General features: G+C 46.8%; 1 long non-coding RNA gene across 2 annotated transcripts; it reads left to right on the top strand.

The window, feature by feature from the left end:
- The first annotated feature begins 465 nt into the window (after positions 1-465).
- Positions 466-14457, top strand: LOC144305967 (uncharacterized). Of its 2 annotated transcripts, none has more exons than XR_013372998.1 (4): positions 466-757; positions 9784-10514; positions 12857-12930; positions 14293-14457. It is a non-coding gene; the product is annotated as an uncharacterized LOC144305967 (long non-coding RNA). The 2 variants fall into 2 exon arrangements; XR_013372997.1 differs by lacking the exon at positions 14293-14457 and having other exon boundaries at positions 9784-9973; positions 10465-10514; positions 12857-13338.
- The last annotated feature ends 1447 nt before the right edge of the window (positions 14458-15904 follow it).

The following is a 15904-nucleotide window of genomic DNA, read 5'->3' as shown; positions in this document are numbered from 1 at the left end:
TGCCAAAGGGAAACTGAGTGGGAGGGAAATTCTGGTGGCCACTCATGCTGGGAACAGGCTTAGTCAGCTTGGGCCACCAAAATTAAGCGGGATGCTGGCCGGGATTCCAGGGCTAGGGGTACAGGGGTGTCTCTCCCAGCATCTTTGGGACCCACCCACCCTTGTAACTGAAAATCTGTTCCCCAATCTGTCTCTGGCACATCGTCTATCCCCCACCTCCACCAAATGGCAGGATGTCCTGGGAACTCAGCCCCTTGCCTAGATGATGGGCGCATCGGGGGCTTTGGGTTGTATCACTTCCTGTTGGGCCTCAAATCTAGAATCCAGAGGAGAAAGGGAAGGAGGAAATTGGGGACAGAATGGGTATCAGGCCTGGACTCTGCTTTTCTCTTCCCAAATTAGAGCTGAGGAATTCGGGATTTAGCGAGTTTGCAGTAAAGTCTCGAAGTTGCTAGGCAACATCCCTCTGCAGGCTGCGCTGCCTCTGGGCCCTTCTTCCTGCTGGTCAGAGCTGAAGGGGGGGTGCCTTTACAACATGGCCCCCTAAACTCCCACACAGGCAGCACAGCCCTCCCCTGTTCCCGCAGGACGCCCTTGTGTGGGGTGAGGGTGTCTCTGAACGCTGGCGGGCCGTGGAAGAGCAGACACGGCAACTGTCAGTTCCATCCGCAAAACAAGCATCTCGGCAACAGCCCACTTGAGGCGCCCACGCAGAACTGGCCACTGTGTCTGCCCTGGGGGATGGGCGGTCTTCGAGGTAAGGAGAAGGTAGAGGAAGGCAGAGACCGGAATCAGAAGACATGCAAACTCAGATAATCCAGAGGAAGGAGCAGCAACACGTACATTCTCATTTAAATGGCACACACTCACCCAGAGGTACAGAGACACCCCCTGTTCACACATCCACAGAGACACCACTGCCACCCACTGCCATCCAAAGATCTGCACCGAGGGCACATGCTTCCGTGGTGAGGGCCTCCTTTCTTGGGCTAGGTGGCCGGGGTCTGTCAGCAAGATGGGCTGGGTGGGACTCTGAGCCCCGCTCAAGTGGACAAGCTGGGAGAAGGGACAGGAGCCGTGTGGAATGCCTGGGGCTGGCTGCTTTGAGGGGCCGGCTGCCTCAGTCTGCAAAGCTCAGGAGCTTGGCAGAGGGGCGCCAGATGACCCACCCCACGAGGGACTGCCTGCCCTGGCTTAGGACCTGGGTGCCGGGGTCATCCTTTGGAGGGTCACCGATTAACCAGCTGGACTTGAGCCCCGTAGCTGTCCTCCGCGACTCTTCGCATTTCATAAACTCTGCAGGTCCCCACGGCCATGGAAGGAGAGGGTCTGCAAGCCTCGGAAATGAGATGAACTCCGGAGGGCCAGGTTAGAGAGGGATTTGGGGCGCGTGGGTGTGGTGGGCTGCCTCCAGCAGGGAGGCAGGGGTGCGAAGCAGAAGCCAAGGCCAGCACAGGAAGAGATTTTAGACAAAGGAAAAGAGAGGCGATGGATTAGTGGGAAGCTTCTGGGGTCCAATACAGATCCATCTGGGGACAGATGGTGGGGGATTTGGAGAGAGTTGGTCCTCGTAAGCAGAGAGAAAAGCCAAGGCACATGGCAAGCTATCTGCCAATACTTGTGGCTTCTCTTCCTTGGAGTGGGCACTTTCTGAACATAACATCCCAGCTCAAGCCCACAGAGGGACTCCATGATGAGATGGGGGTGGAAAGTAGGAGGCCTATGCCTTTGGCGGAGCTGATCTGGGGGCTTCTTAGGTCAGGATTTCACCCATTTGAATGGAGGGGGTGGGGGTAGCAGGAAATTCAGTTTTCTCTGCAAATATTTCAGCTTTTGCTGTAGTAGTATTTTTAGCAACTTGGTTGGCAGAGGAGGAGCCCGGGTACATTTTTAAAGGGGCCTCTGCCAGACTGGAGGCCTCCTCCCACCCTTACCCCACACATCCTAAAGGAGATGGGGAGAAAGCACATGGCTTAAGGGCTGCGTTCAAATCAGGTTTGCTGGGCACTAGCTGACCATTAAGTAGTCTTCCCCCATAGTACCAGTCATCAGCTGTATCATCATTAGCAGCATTATCCAGAAGATGAAATACTTCTTGAACTTCTGTTGCGTGCAGGGTGCTACTAGAGACACAATGGAAAAGGTTTAATATACTTGGAAAGACGAGGGGAAGGAACCGGCACTTGTGAGTGACTGCTAGGTGTCATGTGTTGAGTTAGCAGCATCATGTATATGGTTGCATTTAATTCTTACAACAATCCTGTGACTTAGGCATTATGTTTCCTATTTATAGATGAAGAAGCAAAAGGGTTGAAGAATTTACCCAAGGTTATATCGTCATTAAATGGAAGAATCTAGATCAAAACCCAGAGCAGAATAATAACATCATCCGACACGGGAATGGTGCTTTCCAAAGTGCTACCACATTCGTGATTTAATTTGCCGCTGGTGGGAACTGTTTGGGGGAGGTATTAGTATCTTTAACCTCTTTTTTCTGAGGACAAAGTAAGGCCTCAAGAGGTTACATGACTTGTCCAGAATTAGCCCTCTGGTGAGTTTCAGAACCAGGGCTAAAACACAGGAGTTCTAACTTCGAATTCTGTGTTTTCACCTCTAAGCTGCTCTGTACCACAGCCAGGACCTGTACTGGGCTGCAGTGGTTACAGTGGAATGGGTTTCAGTGGTTAGCAAATCAGACATAGTCTCTTCTCTCTTGGATCCAACAGTCTGATGATAGAAGTACATATGTATATGTGTGCGCATATATGTATAGAAATAGATGTGTATATATATCTATGTGTATATATATATGAGATATATTTGTATCTCCTAAAGTAATAAATGATAGGTGCCAAAGGAGTGATGCAGACAATAAGTGTTAATGGGAGTTGAGCTGTGAGAGAAATGATTGAAAATTTGGATGATCCAGGCAGGCTTCCTGGTTGAGGGGGCTAGAAATGGGCAGAAGGACATTGTAGGCAGGAGCAAATGTTGTGAGCGGTGCACTGCACGTGGTGGCACTGTGTGCATGCTACCCCAGTCCAGAAAGGCTCTGAGGACAGCAAACCCAAACGCCTTCCCCCTCGTACAATGTCCTTTTGCTTCGTTTTGTTTTTAGCAGGCTCCACACCTAGTGTGGAGCCCCACACGGGCTTGAACTCATGACTCTGAGAACAAGACATGAGCTGAGATCAAGAGTTGGAGGCTTAACTCACTAAGCCATCCAGGCGCCCTCTTGCACCCCTCGCCTCCCAACAAGGTTTTATGTCTGAAGCCCAGCGCCCTGATTTTACCTATGGCAACATATTGAAGCACCCCAGGACCTGTAGGTGCGCAGCAAATGCGTGCTTGTGCCTGTCAGCAGCCTGCTGTTCCTTGGTGCTTTAACACACACCTACCCCTTGCTCCTCCTGATGTGGTAGGAGGCTGCTTCCTTCACCTCCGCCCTCCTGTTCTCTGGGCCTGTGCGGTTCAAAGTCCTGGATATGCTTAATGCCTTGTTCCTAAATTGCCCCAAACATCTACTTGTTTTGTTCCACTCACTTCCCTTTCCTCAGTTTGCTTTCCCACCTTTCCTCATGAATAACAGCCAGTGATGGCTAAGCAGTGTGCGTACCTTCTGGTCCTACACATGCCATCTGTAAACATTGGACCAACACAACCATTTTTGTAACAAGGGAACAACCATCTTGATAATATTTTAATGACAAACTCTAGCACGAACCTAATAACCACCTCAGTTGGGGTCCAGGCAAATGTCTGTTTTAATTAGTTTTTTTATAAAAAGGCTTACAGGAGGTATAATTCTCACCTTATTCTTTAGTCCATTTATTTTTTATAAAGATTTTATATATTTATTTGACACAGAGAGAGAGAGAGAGAGTACAAGCAAGGGGAAGGGCAGAGGGAGAGGAGAAGCAGGCTCCCTGCTAACCTGGGTGCCTGATGTGATGTGGGGCTCGATGTGGGGCTCGATGCTGGGCTCGATGCGGGGCTCCATCCGAGGACCCTGGGATCATGACTTGTGCTGAAGGCAGATGCTTCACTGACTGAATCACCCCGGTGCCCCCTCTTTAATCCATTTAAAGACCCTTTCTTTTGTGGTTCCCCCAGATATTCAGATAAAAGAAATTCTTGATTTAACCAGCAATATGTGTCATGTGAGGTTCAAGCTATTCTCCTTATCATTGTCTACCTCAGGGCAGAGAAAAGAAACTCTTATCTAGGAGATGGAGACCCTCTTATAATCGTTCAGAATGAGCATCTTTTGGAGTGTGTCTATGGGGTCAGTATTCCAGCCTTACACTTCCTCATGTTCACACGGTCTAATCTGAGAGGTTGGAGTGGTGGTATTGTGCTGGATCCACTGGCCATGGCTCTCATTCATTTGGCATCTACCAATGTACTCTGTTTTTTTTTAAATCATTTGGCTTATTTTAGGAAATTCAAACTCTTGCGAGAGTTAGTAGTATATAATGAACCCCACTGTTCCATTACCCACATTCTATAATTTCCAGCTCATCACCAAATTCCTATAACCTATATTTGTTATGATTCCCCCATTACCATTTCATTCATAAACATTGAAGTATGTATCCTTAAAACATACTAACTCTTTAATACCTATTTTTAAAGCATATGTTCATTAGCCTGGAAGCTCTGGAGGGAGAGATTAGAGCTATTTTCTTTACAACTGTAGCCTTAGCACAGTGTATGGGACATAGTGGATACTCAGTAAATACTCTTTGAATGATTGAATGAATAAGGGGGTGAATGAATACTATTGTCTCAGGGAAACAAGGTTGGAGGGTTATGAAGAGCAAGGCTCAGAGGATTGGACATCCTGCCTTCAGCTCAGGTCATGATCCTGGGGTTCTGGGATCAAGCCCCAAGTCAGGCTCCCTCCTCGGCAGGGGGTCTGTTTCTTCCTCTCCCTCTGCCCCTCCTCCTGCTCATGCTTTATCTCCCTCTCAAATGAATAAATAAAATCTTTTTTAAAAAAAGGAAACAAGGGGTAAGGCACAGTGCATATATCTGTGATCAGGAACGATCAAATTTGTTAGAGGCCAAGTGTGTCTTCAGCAAAGCACTTAGGTGGATTTTAAGTAGGGAGGGAACCCTTTATCTCTATAAGATTCAGTCTTAGGCCTTCCATTCTGAGGAGCTGAGACACAGACCCATGTGTTCCTTGGAAGTCCATGTGGAGGGGGCCCTTTTATGGGAGCAGCATTGGAGATGGAGCATGCCAGGGGAAGGAGCCATGCCTATAAACCAGTTTATTGAGTTTGTTTCTATTTCTGTTTTATTGCTTCTTTACTTTATCTTGGTTAAGCATTTCAACTTTGTCTGAGCTATGAAAGGGGACATTTAAGGAAGAGTTATATACTCAGTCTTAGGCTGAAGAGACCAAGGTGGAATAGCCAACTTGGTGAAAGCAGCCATTCATGGAGCATCTGATGAGGAAGGTGGCTCTTGGCAAATCAGAGTCCAGTTTTGTGGTCTTGCTGCCCTGTTCCACTGGGAGATTCTCTTCCCATTGATAACCTGGAGAGTTTTGTTTTTTTTTTTAAAGGGGGAAGTTTCTTTCATTGGGTGGTCTGATCATGATTGATCCCAATTCTCTCGAATAAGTCTATATCTTAATACTTTCTGTCTACCAGGCCAATCCAGTGGTCTGATAGGTAGATGAAGACTGGCCTGCCACTCCCATTTATAAGGAATGAAGGACCTACCACCTATCACTTTCCTTAGGCCAATAAAGATCAGCCACATGGCTGGAGATGGTCTACCAATGATCATCTTCTACTGGATTTCCGTTTGAGCTTCTATGAGAACAGTAAGTGTGGGTATGGAAAAATCTCTTACCCTCAAACTTCCAAAGGAAGGAGACATTGACAGCATTTCCCTAGCAGACTGTCATCCAATATGGCCAAGATATGGGGGAACAGATATTAGAATTCAGCCATTGTAAGGCCTGGGTGGTGGGCCATCTGCAGGAGAAAGCTTCCTTAAAGGCACAACCCAACATGAAAGACATGTCACATACCCCTGGAATTGGATGACACAGGAATTTGGCCATTAGTTCAAATGTCTTTCCCAGTGTAAAAATGAGAGTAGTTCTACCTAGCTTAACCCTGCCTGGGAAAGTGCTGTTGTTTTGTTTGCATTTTTTCCCCCTTTTTGGCCAGGTGGAAGCACTGAAAAGTAAAGGATTATTAGCTACAAGCTTTTGTTATTCTGTAATTTGGGTGGAGCATTTAAGTTTAATGAGGTAAGCACTGATAGTTATTTGGGGTTGGTATACTCTTGTTATTTTTGCTTTGCCTGCCGTGGGATTGTGTGTTGGAGTGGGGTGAGTGGGGAGTGCTGGAACATGAGCTGTTTTGGGACTGGGTTGTTAGTGGAAATGTTCCTGCTGCTTAGATAGAAGGCATGCCAGGTAAAACCATTCTGTCCTTTGACCCTGAAGCCTTTAGGTCTTTAAGTAGTCTTTCTACAGGTGTTCAGTGTTCACACCTACCTGGGAGACAAGAGTCAAAGGTCAATACCGTAGACACAATCCTATGTCATATATATTCCTCACAAGCAAAAGGGTATAAAGCCTGGTCCTTAAAAAAGAGAGAGCACTTTCTGTTCTACTGGGAACAGCATCATGGAGCTATGCTGTGTTATGATTTGCTAAACATATGTCAGATCATAATAGCAGGAAAGTTCCACATTTGGGATACTATGTGAGGATGCGTATAGATCTTACTAAATCCATCATGGCAGGCGCTATTGGCTTCCTAGCCAATATCTACGCATTTCCCCTTCTTGCTTGCTAACAGAACTGTGATTTTGTTGGGAGCAGTCATGGGTCCGGACCTGACATTCTGCCATAATCAGACTAAGCCTGTTTCTACTTCAGCTTTTATGACAGCTAGGGCTGGTCACAAGACCCAGATATGGCCAATGAGGTATAAGCAAATTTCTGCTGAGAAATCTTCTGGGAAAGCTTTTGCTTTCCCGAGAGGAGGAGGCAGATGCAGCTGGCACCACCAGCCCCCTTCTTTCTGCCTTAAAACAGACCTGAAATCTAGAGCTGCATCCGCTTTCGACCATGCAGCAAATCAAATACTGAAATCATGAAGGAAAAAAAGAAACCCACCTCTTTTATATTTAAGGCATTATCAATCAAACTTTCTGGAAGGTTTACACAAATGAATCCCTAGTATGACGTTGTAATACAAGAGAGATTCAAGCGTCGGATCAGGGTGCTTATCGTGGACAAGATGGGGACTGCGTGTGCAGGTGATTTCCAGGGATTCTTTGATGACAGACCTGAAAATTCTAAGTTAAAATAGCTAGTAATTCAGACATGAGTGTAGGTGATCTCATGCAGCCTGACTTCCTGATTGGTTGTCCTAGATTGGCTCTGCATAATTAAAGGAACCATTGTAGGATTCTAAGTGACCATTTATAGTTCCTGTAGTCACGCTCAAAGTCTTTGTCCCTGGCCTCTCAGCACTGCTATCACATCAACCTCTCAGTTGTCCCATGACTGGTGTGTGGGTTCACTATAATTAGAATTACTGACAATTAAGGAAAGTTCCTTTAACACAGAGACAAGAACCCAGAGCTAGATGAGGACTGGTTGGGTTTGGGCATTTTATCTCTAGCCAGATGGCTGCTCTATATTGGTTTTTAAAAAGTTATAGGTGGTAGACCCTTGATTCCTTATAAATGGCAGTAATGGGCTGGTCTTTGTCCACCCAACAGGCCTCTGGTTTAGTTTGGTAGGGAGAGAAGCTGTTAACATATCAACTTATTCAAGGGAATTGGGATCAACCATAACAGGTCATGTACTGATGCGAGTTCCCACCTCTTTCAGTAAAAAGAAAACATTCCAGGGTTAGCACTGGAAGGAGCTAGATACAAGGCAGAGCAGATATGCATCCAGAATCTCGGTACAGCCTTCCAAGCTCTTTCAGGGCACGCTTCTCTCTTCCATCATTCCTGCAGACAGTCTGTGTCGCCCACCTGACCTTGCCTGTCTAGTCCTGCTGATATTCTGAAGGGTTAATTAGATACCCCCAGGACGAAGATTCTCTACCAGTTCTTGGGGTAACGAAGGCGTGTCTCCCTTGAAAGAGGCATGACTTTTAATCTCTAGAAGGGAATGCTTTGCACCTATAAGCAGAAACCCCTGGGACACTGGGAGGGTACTTATTATTATTATTATTATTATTATTATTATTGTAAACCAGTACATATATGCAAGAATGTCCGAGTTTACCTTAAAGTAAATATGTCATAAGTCCGGAAGATCTCAAACCATTTCCTGGGAGCACTTGCTGCACCATATATTTATTTTGAGCATTTATTATGTCCCATCTCCTTTATACTAAGGGCATCACATGTTGTGTTGATCAAGATTCTCTTGGTTTTAAGGGATAGAAACCCAATTTATATTAGCATAAGCATCAGTTTACTGTGAGGACGGAGCTGGAACTTCAGGAAGAACCAAATCCAGGAATATAAAATATTAATAAGACTCTCCTTTTCCCTTTTAATTTCTGGTTTTTGCTTCTTTCTGCATAATGCTGCCATCCTCATACTCCTGGAACTATGGCTTGCAGGCAGCTCTGAACTTAAACCATTATAGTCTTGAAACTAAAGAGGAAATAGCATTCTTCAAGCCCAATTTCATTAATAATAATTTAAAAATCCCTAGGAGAGGTCTCTGATAAACCAGACTTGGACCACACGCCCATCCCCGCACCAAACCTTGTGGCTAGAAGGATGAAGGATAATTGAAGGATGAAGGATAATTGACCCAGCCTGTGGCACAACCGTGTGGCCAGCTGGATTATATGATTGGCAGTGCCTTCCAGAACCATGTGGGCAGAGTGGGGAAGAGCAGTTCCATAAGAGAAGGGGTGTTGTTCCCGACCAGGCTGGCTGAGCAATGGATGTCCAATTGAGTACGTGAAGCCAGGAAGTGCTCGTAATAGTCCAGTGAGGTAATTACTATTATCCATGTTTTACAAACAAGGAAGGTGTGGGGAAACGGAGAGGTTAAGTAACTCAAACAAGGTCAGAACAGCTGGTAGGATATAGAGCTGTGATTCTTTTTATTTATTTATTTATTTATTTATTTATTTATTTATTTGCCAGAGATCGAGAGAGAGAGAGATAGAGCGCGAGCGCACAGGCAAGGGGAACAGCAGGCAGAGGGAGAGGGAGAAGCAGGCTCCCTACCAAGCAGGGAGCCCGATGTGGGGCTCAATCCCAGGAACCTAGGATTATGACCTCAGCCAAAGGCAGACCCAACCGACTGAACCACCCAGATGCCCCTAGGCCTGTGATTCTACTGGAGTCTGCTTAACTCCAAAACTACTCTATTGCTTGACCACCTCTCCTCCCTAGAGGAGTTTCTCCTCCATCTATATGCTTAGAATCTATGGAGCCATTAAGGCAAATTACCCTAAGTCTGTACACTGGGCAATGACCTTCTACCCCTCAGCCACCCTCCAGGAAATGCCATCTTGGTGCTGTGGGCTCTTTTGGGGCTTCTACTTCCTCTGGAGTTCCTAGCTGAAACAAAGCCCAGGATTTAGTGAGCCATTTGACTGGGTTGGCATGGCTGGACCTAGTGGCTTAGAATGGTGTTGTGGGTCTCTGTTTTCCTTTCCATTTTTCAACACTGCTTCTCTCAGAGTCTCTCTGTGTTAGATTACCCTCAGATTGATGAGAAGGCTACAGGAAGATTCCTGAACCATCTCTCCCCAAATTTTGTGGCAGGATTCTGCAACAGCCCTTCTTGTGTATGTGCCCACATTGCTGACCAATACTTCTGGACAACACAGACCGGGCCGACCCTTGGACAGGATGCCGGGAGTCATACGCACAGCCACACCAATGCCCAACAAGGTGGAATCATCGAAAGGAAAGAGTTGTGGTCGGTCCCTCCTTCCCTATACCCGGAGGACGTGTACGTGCTTTATCAGTGGCTCCCACACTGCTCCCTAATTGTTCACATCGTATCTTCCTCACTAGACTGTGAACTCCTGTAGAAGCAGAATTTGGCCTTTCATTTTGACATCTCAGGATCTAGCATGGTGCCTGAAATACAGTAGGCACTCGATCCGTGTTTATGGGATGAATAGGATACAGTGCTGTGGTTTGCAACGCTACGGTTAGAAAACAAGCATTCTCCAGGGGTCTGGCATGCGCAAACCGATAAAAGCTACCACTTAGATGCCACTGTAGAATTTACAAAGCAAATGATAGCTAACTTGGCTGAAAAATGGTATAGGCGCATCTCATTTAAACCTAAACACATAAAAAAAAAAAAAAACCTAAACACAATGAAAATGTCTGCAACCGCTTCTTATAAGCTTTGCACTTAGCTGGGTGCAGAGGAGGGTGAGGGAGGTTCCAGAAGTAAAGGATGAAATCCGTAAGCAGAGTTTGGTCTTATAGGGAGGCGGGATCATGAAGACGATCAGAGAATCTCTCGGAGACCGTATGCGGTAAGTTCTTCTGTCCAAGTTGACGTTCGGGTGCCCCCTGGCCAAGGTCCAGCAACTATTCAGATCCAAGGAGGAAGTTGGAGATACACCCAGAGCAGGGTTAGAGGGACAAAGAGATCAGCTAAACCGCGTGACAGGTGTGGAAAGGTTAAAGGAGCGGAGATGACCCAGGTTGGAGAAGAGAAGGCCCCGGGGGAAATGGAATGATTTCCTGCAAGACCAAGAAGGGCTCCCTTGGTGGGGGATGTGACCGGCTGTCCTCCTTTGCCTCTGCCTGCAGAGCAAGGGGAAATGGGCTTAGACCGAAGGCAGGGCTAAGATTAGAGAGAAGGAAGAACTTGGCAGTGAGGGATGTTGTATAACCTAGTTTTCGAGACACTTGGGGACTGAGGAGCCTCCCACACTCCTGGTCCGGGCCCAGTGGACGCGTCTTTGGGGATGGTCTGGCAGGCTGGCTGGAGGCGGAGGAGGGGGTCCCAGGCCCTTGGTGCGTAGCCTGATCTTCCCTGGTGTCCTCAGTTCTCTGTTGGAAGTGAAGTTCCCAAATTTTGGAGCTGGCACAGCAGCACCTCCCCCACCCACCACGCACTGCACCAGTGTTCTGGGCTGGGTAATAATGCCTGTCATTTCCTCTCCCCGGGGGAGTGGGGCTGCAACCGCCCTGACAGCCCCGAGGGATTGAAGGCAGCTAAAAATAGTGCATTAAATATAATCTGTTGAGGGGCACATTTGCATTGCTTTTCTTTCGCCCTCGCCTGTCTCTTCATCCTTCTGGGCAGGCCAGGCCCCGGTCTAGCTCTGGGCACTGGGAGCCAGTTCTGGGTTCCAACTGCTCCCATTTTGTTGCAGGAGGGTTGTTTAGACAGGGGATCCTGAGAATGCAAATCCAGAAAGTACCATCGAGGGACTCAGGCGTGTCCGCTGCCACTCCTCGTCACTTCCCATTGGGCCCTCTGGGAGAGAGGCTGGGCGTGGGGGAGGCAGTGCTGAAAAGGAGAGCCAGCTCTGGCTGTGTTCTCCCGTCAGCCACTTCCGTCTGCTACACAATCTCTGAGGTTAAATATTAATTAAGAGCAGAATGACAAGGAGAGCTGAGCAGTGTCACTTTTTGTCCCAACATAAATGCTAATTTCCTTCCTGGTATACAGTGACTTTGGAGTGGGACTGGCAGCCGGGGGAGAATAGGTGGGGAGGGGGAGGAGAGGAGGTGAGAGAGGTGGGTGGCCCCACTTAAGAACCAGTAAGAGGAATGAGGCAGGGGAGGGACTGGTGCTGGAATTGGAGAGGGGAGTGGAGGGCTTGTCAGGTTACAGGGGACGTGGTCACAACACAATCCTAGGCTCCCCCCACACTAACAGTGGTGATCTAAGCAGTTGTGGTAGAGCCTGCCTCGCCCCATATCTCTAGAGCAAGGTTCTTTTAACCTGGGGTCCATGCATTGGTTACAGGGCTCACAAAACCCTGGAAATTGTTTGTAAAACTGTGTGTGCACACATAAACAGCTTTTTGGGGACAGTAGTGAACTTCCTCTGAGCTGATGTGATGTTATACAGTGTCATCCTCAGCATGTGGTACCCACCTTTGAGGTCACCTCATAGCCCAAGATGGCCGCTAGGGCCTTAGGTGAACATCTGTCTTCTGGACAGGGAGCAAGAGAAAGGTGGGTGGGCAGAGGGGGGAGGAAAGATCCACTCCGGTCTTGGATCCCCCTATTTGTAAGCTATCCCAGAAATTCACCTCTATCTTTCTGTCCACACCCACCTACAAGAGAAGTATGGTCGTTCAACTGACCATGTTGCAGCTCCATGTAAAATCAGTGTTTCTATTAATAAGAAAAAGGAGAGAATGGCAGACACCTAGAAATTTCTGCTGCAGTTTCTGTCTCACTAAAGGTCAAGAATCTTGGATTTGGGGGAGGAGATGTTGCCATCTGTCCAATGGTTCCATGCCCACTGCCTAAAGAAACAGGTGCCTGCTCTGTTCGAATGGAGTCCCATCAGCCACTCCTGAGTTGACAGTTGGTCTTTGGAGGCTGGTCAAGCTAACTGAATGAGTTCTTGGTCCACTGAGGAGTGTGACTCCACAGGGGGCTTTGTGGTATGTGTCAGCTTTGTTTAGTCTCTCTTAATTATCTTCTTTCTGGCAGCAGTTTGGTCCCCACAGCCTGAAATAGGTGGCTAAGGAGAGGGAAGAGGTTTTTACTTCCTGAGGAAAGACACCAATGGGCATGGATCTGGGGTGTGGGTATCAGAGAGATGAACTGGGCCAGCAGGAGATTCCACTTGTTGAGGGCCCGGGTTGTATATTCAATTCAATCCAATCCTTTTTTTCCACCCCCTTAGGTCTTTGAACCTCCACACAAGCTCTTCTTGATTGAAGTGATCATCCAGTGGTGGATGTTAATCGCTCTTCAAGAGTAAGCTCCATGAAACCATTTCTGTTTCTCTTGCTCATATTCTACACCACCCTCACCCCTGCCTCAGGAAACTTCTTGCAATTCTGGGCATATCTTTATTACAACATTCATCACATTGTTTAAAACTGTTTACTTGTCTTCCTCCGCTGGGCCAAGAGCTCCTAAATGATAGAGAATGTTTCATGATTACTTATGGTGTGTAAGTCTTGGTAGGGCTCAATGCATGTTTGATGGGGATGAACAAATTTTAAAAGTGTTAATGAGGGACGCCTGGGTGGCTCAGCGGTTAAGCATCTGCCTTCGGCTTAGGGTATGATCCTGGAGTTCTGGGATCGAGTCCCACGTTGGGCTCCCTGCATGGAGCCTGCTTCTCTCTCTGCCTACGTCTCTGCCTCTCTCTCTCTCTGTCTCTCATGAATAAATAAATAAAATCTTAAAAAAAAAACCCACCACTCTAATTCTTTAAAAAAAATAAAAATAAAAAAATAAAAAGGTTAATGAGCATCTATTGTGAGCAAATATTCTAGAAGTAAGCAGGGGATTAAAAAATAAAAATTGCAAATATACTGGCTTCTGGGAGTTCAACCATCTAGTGGATGAGACAGAAGAATAGATTACTGATCTGAAACAAAAGTAATGGTGAGAAGATGCAGGTATTTTTAGAACAGGGAGGGAGAGATTAATTAAACAAAAGGGGATCTGGGAAGATTCAATATAATGTATATATATAAATATATAATATAAATATTTTTAAAAAGATTTTATCTATCTATCTATCTATCTATCTATCTATCTATCTATCTGAGACACTCACACAGAGAGAGAGGCAGAGACATAGGCAGAGAGATAAGCAGGCTCCATGCAGGGAGCCTGCTGTGGGACTCGATCCTGGGACTCCAGGATCACGCCCTGGGCCGAAGGCAGATGCTCAACCACTGAGCCACCCAGGCGTCCCAATATAAATATTATATAAATTATTAATATATTAATAAAAATTATATAAATATTATATATAAAATATACAAATATATATATTTACTCATTCAGATGACCAAAATGTGTTTATCAGATATATTTGATCTTCATCCAGAGTTTCTGAAAATATTTCGGAGCCATGAAGGTGAAGTGGGTGCCCCATTATTAATGCAGGTGACTTTTGGACCCCACTCAAGGATGGGGCTGGTTGCCAGGAGGATCAACCTTGTGATTAAAGGTTTGGAACCTTCAGGCTCCCTCCTCCAACCTCTGGGAGTGGGGAGGGGCTGGAAGTTGAATCAGCCAAGAGGCAATACTTAGTCAATCATGACTATGTAACAAAGCCTCCATAGAAACTCAAGAGGACAATGTTTGGGTTCTTTTTAGGGGAGCCTCCATGCTAGGGGAACCAGAATGCTTCCACATGCAACCTAGTAGGGCTTGTAGCTCCATGAGGACAGATCTCCTTTGTTCAGGACCTCAGTCTATGCATCTCTTCATTTGGCTGTTGATTTGCATCCTTTATCATCATATCCTTTTAAAAGCTGGTAAATGTAGGTAAGTATTTCCAGAAGTTCTATGAGCTGCTTTAGCAAATTCACCGAATCTAAGGAGGAGGTTGTTGACGCCTCCAATTTGTAGCTTGTTGGTCAGAAGCAAAGGTGACAGCCTGGCGCTTGTGACTGGCATCGGAAGTGGGGGGGTGAGGAGGTAGTCTTGTAGGACTTGTAGTCTTGTAGTCTTGTAGGAGTGAGCCCTTAACTACAGGATAACCTGATGTTATCTCTGGGTAGTTAGTGTCAGAATTGGGTTGAATTCTCAGAACCCAGCAGGCTCTCTGACAATTGCTTGGTGTTGTGTTTGTGGGACCTCTTCCCACCCCTGCCATTGGAATTGGGTTCGGGAACCCTGAAAGAGATTGGTCACACTGACCTCTGTGAGGCCTTGAAGGAAAAGCCAAGCCTCCATCTTTAAGGCAGGCCTGGAGAGAAGGGGCAAGGGAAATGAGGAAACATGAGCAATCCTTAGAGATGAGGTGTTTTGACCGAGTTGGAAATCCCTATGGGAATCTAGAAGTGTTTTTAGTTGTTTTAAGATGGGGAAACTGGTGGCCCTGTGTGTGTTAGGTTGAGTACAAGGCTCAATCTTTTTCTGGAAGAAGATCGTTGTTTTGTTCCTGTATGGCTTGCAGGTGCTCGTGAAGATGTCAGGACTGGGAGACGGATGGTGCTGTTCAGGGAAGAGGAAGCAAGAAGCCTGGGTGGGGCCAGGGTCTGGGATGGGTGCCGCCTTGGTTAGAGTGTTTTTGGGGGCCTTTGGGAAGGAGTCCCATGCTAGATGCTCCCCTCACCCTTTCCTTTTCTGTTTTTCTTAAAATACCCTGTGTTCCTGCAGCAGTGCGGCTGCTAATCTAAAATAAAAACAGCAGGAAATGCAAATGGTCAGGTTCTCCTAGCAACAGGAGCCAACCCACGCAGGGCGCGTGTGGAGCAGAGCAAAGCTGTCCTGAGGCTGGGATTCGGGTGGCTGGGCAAGGAGCAAGTCTCCTCTCACAGCTTCACCCTCTGACTTCAGAGAGTGGCTGTCTGGTGAGTAGCCACCTGCTGTGCAGAAGGAACTCTTCGGGAACTGGATGGGGACAAAGGTCCTGGGGAGCAGGTGCAAGGGCAGGGGAGACAGGCAGCAGCTCGAGTTTAAGACAGCTGATGGCAGGGGTTGGAATGGTGCCTCTCAAGACCTGACACTAGGAGACTAACCAGGTGCATGATTGCGGAAAGGCCTGGATCTGTGTGCATGTTTCTATGTGTCCATTTCAATCAACCCATGGAGTCTTGGCATTCGTAAGGTTATGAAATAAAAGAACGTAAGGTTTCCCCCACTACTCAAAAGCAGAGTGTTCCTATGAAACCATTCCTAAATCAAAATGATATAAAATGAAGAGCCAATTACCATTAATTTATACGGAAAGGTTTTTAACAGTCGCAGACCCCAAAAATAA

The sequence above is a fragment of the Canis aureus genome, chromosome 3 (assembly GCF_053574225.1).
Source record: "Canis aureus isolate CA01 chromosome 3, VMU_Caureus_v.1.0, whole genome shotgun sequence".
NCBI classification, from domain to species: Eukaryota; Metazoa; Chordata; class Mammalia; order Carnivora; family Canidae; genus Canis; species Canis aureus.
The sequence above is the reverse complement of the archived record's forward strand: the minus strand, read 5'-3'. Positions and strand labels throughout refer to the sequence as shown.